At 39.8% G+C, this 6322-nt stretch overlaps 1 pseudogene; it reads right to left on the bottom strand.

The window, feature by feature from the left end:
• Positions 1–1894: 1894 nt before the first annotated feature.
• On the bottom strand, positions 1895–3296 carry LOC118830116 (annotated as a pseudogene).
• Positions 3297–6322: the final 3026 nt, after the last annotated feature.

The following is a 6322-nucleotide window of genomic DNA, read 5'->3' as shown; positions in this document are numbered from 1 at the left end:
TGGGATTAGGGAGTGGTTAAGGAGTGGTTAGTTCTTGAAGGAACATACACTTTTTGTATCTACTGCAAAGGTATCTTACCCAAAGTTCAATGGGAAATAGCCCAAAGAGGGGTGGTTTTAGGCCTGAAATGTCACTGAGTCAACTAACAGTCAGGGCTGACTGGGAAATACCCAGGCTGCTTCTTTCAATGTCTTGTTAGACAAGATGAATGTGAGGGAGTATATATATATATATATATATATATATATATATATATATATATATGTCTATGTCTAGCCTGCATATGATAGGCCAATGAGTAGTAAATATCTTTGTGACTCAGTACACAGCCAGTTCAGCACATAAACAGCTAATAAATTCTATAGGTGCAGCTGGCCACTGTAGCAGAAAGAGAGATAAGTGTTTTGCTAGGCCATGTTATCCTGTTTTGCTAGAGAGAAATTGCTAAGGACAGTGTTTTGAGGCTAGGGAGAGATGTGATTTTGGAACTTGATGTGATTTTGGAACTGGGGTCCAACCACAGGCACCCAAGCACCCCATCAGTAGCACTTCAGAATTGTTTTAATTTGCATTTCTCCAATCAATAGATAGTTTTGACTACTTCGTCTGAAAAGTGACTATTCATATTTTTGATCATTTATAAGTTGGGAAATGGCTCTTCTGTTTATAAATTTGACTCATTTCTCTATATGTTTTAGAGATGAGGCCGTTGTCAGAGAAACTTGCTTTTGATTTCTAACTGTATTTTCCTCCATCCTATTTCCCCCCTGTTTATTCTATTCTCTCTCTCCTTTCACCCTATCCCTCCTCAAAAGTGTTTTGCTTCTGACTACCACTTCCCCAAATCTGCCTTCTTTTCTATGGGAGCCCTACCCCCTTCCCTTATTCCCTTCCCCTCCTACTTTCCTGTAGGGTAAGATAGATTTCTGTACCCAATTGAGTGTGTGTGTGTTATTCCCTCCTTGAGCCAATTTTTTTTGAGGCTCCGTTTAAAATTTTTATTTATCAGTACATCCAAGAAAAAAAAAAACAAAGGAATTTTCCTGGTTAACTTCAATGGAATTTGTCTATTGTCTAAAGACAAGAAAGTCTAATTGCCAAAATCTTGAAGAGAACTAAGGACACAATGGTAGTGCAGCAAGAGAACAAAATGTTAAAAGCCAAAGTGACCATCTTAATTTCTTTAGTCTTCAATATTTCCCTTATGAAACAACACATTAGGTCAGTCAGCTTTTAAAAAAAAAAAGGAAGACAGAGATAAGGAATAAATATACAACAACCTATTTTTCAAAACATCAAGTCCTATTATTGAAGACAGCCTATCAATTAAATAACATTTCTTTTAGAGGACTTAATTTTTTTAGTTCAGAGATCCTTTCCCTGGGGTTCAAGAATAGATTTCAAAGGGACTGTGAGCTTGCACGGGAAAAATATATTATTTTTCATTAACATCTAACTGAAATTTAGCATTTTCATCAATTATGACTGCAGGAAACAAAACATTTCTCTGCTTCACCAGACTGCTCAAAAGCTCCATGACACAGAAAAGGTTAAGAATTAGTTTTAAATGGACTATTCATCTTGGAAAAAAAAAAGTAATTTTGTAGCAATTTTAGAAACAGCCCACCTGAGACAAGAATATGTAAATTCAGAGCCCTTGTCAGACCTTGGGATTCAAATAGAAATATTTGACAGCCTTGTGTCTTCCACTTTTACATAGTAGTATATAGTGGGTATAGTAATGACAGATGTTCGAAGCTTTTGTAGTTGCTTGTTTCTGTGAAAGGAAAAGAGAAAGATAAGAGGCCTCCTAATGAAAAATGGCCCAATGACCAGATTAACCAACTCTCCAATTGGATGTCACTTTCCAAAGTGGGGAATAAAGTACATGGCTCAGTTCAGTTGAGACATTTCATATAGGTATGCACCCAACTTTTGGTCCCTATGCCTGTTGAGTTTTTCATTCTGTGAATGAGCACCATCAGCTGCTGATCTGACAGGCAGCAGCATTACATTTTTACCTGTGGCCTCTTGGAAGGTCAAGGTCACAGGAATACCGCCCCCTTCTCTTGTCAACTCTGGTTCAACACCTAAAACTCTTTTCAGGGCCTTTCTCCCAGCCAGGTAATAAGGATGATTGAAGCCAGACACCCAGGGTTTTCCACCATGGCCCATGTATGCCTTGAACTTGTTGGGGCTCTCCAGCTTGGTAAACTTTGCCCTCAAGTAAATTACAACCTGTTTTTCGACAACCTCAGGAATCGTATCTGGCACCAATCTTACTGAGAATTTGCCACTTTCCTAGGAATCACAGTTTTAGCTTGTTTCAGAGAAGACTCCTTCAATTCCATGGAGAGAGAGGGATGGGTATCTCCATCTGTGCATTAAGATTTTTTCCTTTGAGTCATGTAGAAGTGTCTTTGCTCCCACATCTTTTGCATATTCTTCCAAAACGAAGTCAATCTTTTCATATAGCAAGAGCTCCTCATCAGTAACAGGAGCCACTGATTCATTAATACCAGGGATGAGAACATGTCCTTTTCTGTCCACCAAGCAGCCCATCAGAGTAATGAGATCTGACGTGGCTTCATGCACCAAACCACCATACACACCAGAATGAAGGTCTTTGTCACAGCATGCCACCTCTATAAAAAAGTAGCAAATTCCTCTGAGGCCATATGTAATACAGGGCTTCTTTTTCCCCAATCAGTAGTTGTCAGAGATACAAATATAATCTGCAGCTTTGAAGACAGTATCTTTCTCGGAGAAAATCAAGTCATCCAGACTTTCAGAACCAGATTCCTCCATGCCTTCTAGACAAAATTTGACATTGGCAAGGATATCCTGATTTATTTGTTGAAAAGCTTCCAGGGCATTTAGTCAGCCAAATACTGGTCCCTTGTAATCAGCTGCATCCCTTCCATATAGTTTTCCATCTCTTTCCACCAATGCAAAGGGCTCACTGTCCCAGCCATGCTCCAGGGCTGCTAGTTGTACACCAGATGTTCATAGACACACAGTTTATTTTTGGTGATCTGAGCCCAGTTTGCCAAGTAAAATAGGAGAAAGGTATTTCTGAGCCATCATGGAGCTTTTCTTTCCCAATGTCTATCAGCTCAGTTGTGCCACCTAGTTGTCTTATGTTTCCAGCTGCAACTTTCATCATTTAACTGATTTCTTCTCTTTTCTCTGGCCATGCAGAAACACTCTGGATTGCCACCCATTCTGAAAGCTTCTTTATGTATTGATCTTGGTGGTTATCAATATGGCTAAACAGTTCAGTGAGGATAGGCATTTTCTGACTCAATGAATGATTCTGGAAACTCTGAGAAGAAAAGATTGTATCCAATACTTGATATCTCTATGTGCCACCTCAGGTTCTGTTCCTTGAGCCAATTCTGATGAGAGTAAGGTTCAAGCATTCCTCACCACCTCACTGTAAAAGCTCTTTCACACCACTTTTATGTGAGATAATTTATCCCATTCTACCTCTTCTTTTCCCTTTCTCCCAGTGCATTCCTCTTTCTCACCCTTTAATTTTATTTTTTTAGATCTCATCCCACCATATTCAACTCACACTTGTGCTCTCCATCATATTCCTTTTAACTCCCCTAATAATAAGAAAAGTCTTATGAGTTACAAGTATTATTTTCCCATGTAAGAATGTGAACAGTTTAACCTTATTAACTCCCTTATGATTTCCCTTTCCTCTTTACCTTTTTATGCTTCTCTTGAGTCGCACTCAAAAGTTACATTGTTTTATTTAGCTCTGGTCTTTTCAACAGGAATGCTTGAAAGTCCTTTATTTCATTGAATTTCCATTTTTTTCCCCTGAAGGATTAAACTCAGCTTTGCTGGGTAAGTGATTCTTGGCTGTAATTCTAGCTCCTTTGCCCTCTGGAATATCATATTCCAAGCCCTCCAATCCTTTAACATAGAAGCCGCTAAATCTTGTGTTATTTGACTGTGGCTCCACAATACTTGAATTATTCTTTCTGATTGCTTGCAATATTTTCTCCTTGATCCCAGGAGCTCTGAAATTTGGCTATAGTATTCCTGGAAGTTTTCATTTGTGGATCTCTTTCAGGAGGTGATCAGTGGATTTTTTCCATTTCTATTTTATCCTCTAATTCTAGAATATCAGGGCAGTTTTCCTTAATTTCTTGAAAGATGATGTCTGGATTCTTTTCATTTTATCATGGCTTTCAAGAAGTCCAATAATTTTTAAATTATCTCTCCTGGATCTATTTTAAGGGTCAGTTTTTTTTTTAATGAGATATTTCACGTTGTCTTCTATTTGTTCATTCTTTTGATTTTGTTTGATTGTTTCAGAATGTCTCATGGAGTCATTGGCTTCTACTTGCCCTATTCTAATTTTTAAGGAATTATTTTCTTCAGTAAGCTTTTATACCTCTTCTTCATTTGGCCAATTCTGCTTTTTAAGGATTCTTCTCTTCAGTGAATTTTTTTATATCTTTTTCCATTGTCCAATTCTGCTTTTCAAGGCATTCTTCTCTTCATTAGATTTTTGTGCCTCTCTTACATTTAACCTATTCTGCTTTTTTAAGATCCTATTTTCTTCAGTATTTTTTTGTTTCTCCTTTACCAGGCTGTTGACTCATTTTTCATGATTTTCTTGCATCACTCATTTTTCTTCCCAATTTTTCCTCTACCTCTCTTACTTGATTTTTAAAATCCTTTTTTAGTTCTTCCATAGCCTGAGACCAATTCATATTTTTCTTTGAGGCTTTGGATATAGGAGTTTTAACTTTATTATCTTCTAAGTATGTATTTTGATCTTCCTTGCTACCATAGTAACTTTCTACAGTCAGAGTTTTTTACTGTTTGCTAATTTTTCCAGCCAGTTTTTTTACTTCTAACTCTATGCTAAAGTGGGGTTCTTCTTCTAGAATGGAAGGGGCACTGTCCCAAGCTTTGGGGGTTTGTGCAGCTGTTTAGATACTTCTAGGGACCTGTAAGTTTTCAGCTCTTCCAGGTGGTATGATCTAAGGAGAAGTGTGTTTACTTTTTTCCTGGCCTGTGCTCTGGTCTGTGAGCCACCACAAGTACTCTTTTTTTGCCCTGGAACTGTGAGGGGGGTCCCCCCTCTACTGTGGCCACAAGCTCTGCTCTGCTAGTATTCCTCCTTGCCCTGAGACTACCACCCAGACTGTGACCCAGATCCGAGTATGGACAAAAAAAAAGTCTTGCCCCCAGTGTCAACAAAGAGACCCCTGTGGTGTCCTTCTGACCAATTGTTTTACCCCCTTCTGGTCTGTGAGTGGAGAGTTCCAGAGGTAGCTGCTGCCACTGCTGATTCGGTCATTTCCCGAGGCCTGTTTCTGGTTTGCTGGGGCCAGGTCTACTCTGGCACAACCTGCGGTGGACTGCATTCCACTCTCACCCCAGTGTGATAGACTTTTCCTGCCAACCTTCTAAGTTGTCTTGGGTTGGAAAATTGTTTCACCCCATGCTTTTGTGGATTCTGCCACTCCAGAATTTTAGGGCATTATTCAAAGGTTTTCAGAGGGGTTTGGGGGGAGAGTTCAGGCGAGTCCCTGACTTTTCTCCACCATCTTGACTCCATGCCTTCTTATTGGGCCAATTCTTCCACAGTTCTGATGAACTTCATGGAACATAAAAAGAGACAAGGACACCTGATACTCTCCTAATGAAGGTCCCCATCCCCTGCCCCCAGCACACAGAGATATTCTTTGCTTGCTTCCAATTGACTACATGGAAGGTTTCAAGGACACACACCCTCTACAGTAAGACAGATGGATTTGACTACTTTGGTGATCTCTCTGCTACCCTCTCTGTGCCCCTTTGTCTCTGTTTTCTTTTAAAGACCAAGTCCAAGGGAGAAATAGGCCAAGTTTATAAACTGGTCATGAATTAATCAGTCATCTTCAAGGTGGGTATCAGTGGAGCAATGCATGGCAAGGCAAAGGTTTCGCAGATGTCAAAGCCTCAGACACACCAAGCTTCTTATTGCCAGGAGTTCATCCAAGACCAGAGACTCAGACACTAGGTCCAAGAGATAAGTACTTCATGTGTAGTCTTCTTAGCGCAACATTGCTCCATCATAAGATGAGACAAAGGAACTGGCACCAACTGTAAATTCCCCCTTGGTGATAGGACCATTAAGTAATTACCAACCCAAATGTGTGACGTGATCTTACTACTAGCTTGACTCCACCTTCCCTGATGTCTGTTAGAATGCAGTCTAATGCCACCCAGAGTCACAAGACCCTAGAGAGTGGCACCTCCAGTCGATTCTCCCCCTCCTGTAGCTGACAAACTCTCATGTCTACAATCCGT

The sequence above is a fragment of the Trichosurus vulpecula genome, chromosome 8, assembly GCF_011100635.1.
Source record: "Trichosurus vulpecula isolate mTriVul1 chromosome 8, mTriVul1.pri, whole genome shotgun sequence".
Lineage (NCBI taxonomy): Eukaryota > Metazoa > Chordata > Mammalia > Diprotodontia > Phalangeridae > Trichosurus > Trichosurus vulpecula.
This window is presented reverse-complemented; position numbering and strand designations above follow the sequence as displayed.